At 43.2% G+C, this 1,884-nt stretch overlaps 1 non-coding gene across 1 annotated transcript; it reads right to left on the bottom strand.

Moving 5' to 3' along the window:
* Nucleotides 1–545: 545 nt before the first annotated feature.
* Nucleotides 546–649, bottom strand: LOC112788642 (small nucleolar RNA R71). Its single transcript, XR_003196000.1, has one exon. It is a non-coding gene; the product is annotated as a small nucleolar RNA R71 (small nucleolar RNA).
* Between the last annotated feature and the right edge of the window lie 1,235 nt (nt 650–1,884).

Raw genomic sequence — 1,884 nt, 5'->3', positions numbered from 1 at the left:
GAACCTGAGAGGACCTTCCTTAGATTAAGGAGGGAGGCAAGAGGAAAGAAAGTGGTTGGTGCTGAGGAAGAACAGGAATTCATTGAAACACACATGGAAGACAACATGGAAAACCATCATGAAGAAGAAGATCACAACCATGGGGGAGGAGGTAGAGCAAATCATGCTGGGGAGGATAGAAGAGTTTTGGGCTCTTACATCAATCCAAACCCAGGCAATTGTGGAAGTAGCATCCAAAAGCCAACAATCCATGCCAATAACTTCGAACTTAAACCACAGCTCATCACCCTTGTTCAGAACAACTGTTCGTTTGGAAGAAGTGTTCAAGAAGACCCCAATCAACATTTAACCACCTTCCTGAGAATATGTGACACAGTGAAGTCTAATGGTGTTCATCTTGACGCTATAGGCTGCTTTTATTTCCATTCTCACTCAGGGACAAGGCAGCCAAATGGCTGGAATCTTTCCCAAGGGAAAGCTTGACAACTTGGGAAGACGTGGTGAACAAATTCTTAGCAAGATTTTACCCTCCTCAACGAATCAATAGGCTGAGAGCTGAGGTCCAAACTTTTAGGCAACAAGATGGTGAGACTCTATATGAAGCATGGAAGAGGTTCAAGGACTTAACAAGGAGGTGTCCACCTGACATGTTCAACGAATGGGTGCAGCTGCACATTTTCTATGAAGGGCTCTCTTATGAGTCAAAGAAGGCCGTAGACCATTCATCTGGAGAATCTTTGAACAAGAAGAAGACCATTGAGGAAGCCATAGATGTTATTGAAACAGTAGCAGAGAACAACTACTTCTATGCTTCCGAAAGAGGGAACACAAGAGGAGTAATGGAGCTAAACAATGTAGATGCTCTATTGGTCCAAAACAAGCTCATTACCCAGCAGCTGGCTGACCTTACCAAGAAGATGGAGATGAACCAAGTAGCAGCAATCTCCACTTCATCAACAATCCAAGAAGGAGTGAATGAAGAAGCAGAGGGGAGTTAGGAGCAAGCCAACTACATTGGGAATTCACCAAGGAAAAACTATGATCCATACTCCAAAACCTACAACCCTGGATGGAGAAACCACCCAAATTTTGGGTGGGGAAGTGAGCAAGATCAAAACCAAGACCAGAGACGTTACAACTCCAACAACAATGCAGCTCACCAGCAATTCAAATAGAGGACGTCTCAACACCCCCACAACAACACTTCTTCATATGCTTATTAAAACCAAAATAGCACATCTGCTCCGAATCACCCATCAATTGATGACAAGCTCTCTAAGATTGAAGCCTTACTTGAAGGAATATGCCAAGAGATTCAAGAAAATAAGGTGTTCAAAGAGGAAGTGCGAGCCAATATTAAGAACCAGGGAGAGACCATTAGGAAGCTGGAATTTTAGGTGGGATATTTAGCTGAGAAGATTCCCAAACCTACCGATAGCTTCCCAAGTGACACGGAGAAAAACCCCAAGGGAGAAGCAAAGAAAGTAAGATGGGAAGATTGCAAAATGGTCACTACGAGTGATCAAGAGACTGAAGACAAGCAAGGCAAACTTTGCAAACAACCTGAAGACAACTCAACAAAGGAGGAGGATAGAGATCACCAAGGACCAGAAATCTCACAACAAGAGTTACTGAAGCTCTATGCTCCCTTCCCTCAACTGCTCAATGGTGCTGTGGGAAAGAGAATATACTCAAGGTTCCTAGACTTGTTTGCATCTCTGCATGTAAACATACCATTCATCAAGGCAATTCAACAAATGCTTGCATTCATCAAGTATATGAAGGAACTTCTTCCCAGGAAAAGCTTACTCAAAGGAGGCCAGACTATAGTGATGAACAAGGAATGTAGTGCCCTTATTCAACCTGAGTTGCCTACAAAAAGAA

Source organism: Arachis hypogaea, chromosome 20 (genome assembly GCF_003086295.3).
Source record: "Arachis hypogaea cultivar Tifrunner chromosome 20, arahy.Tifrunner.gnm2.J5K5, whole genome shotgun sequence".
Taxonomy (NCBI): Eukaryota; Viridiplantae; Streptophyta; class Magnoliopsida; order Fabales; family Fabaceae; genus Arachis; species Arachis hypogaea.
Note: the sequence above shows the minus strand (reverse complement) of the source record. Positions and strands in the feature narration are given on the sequence as shown.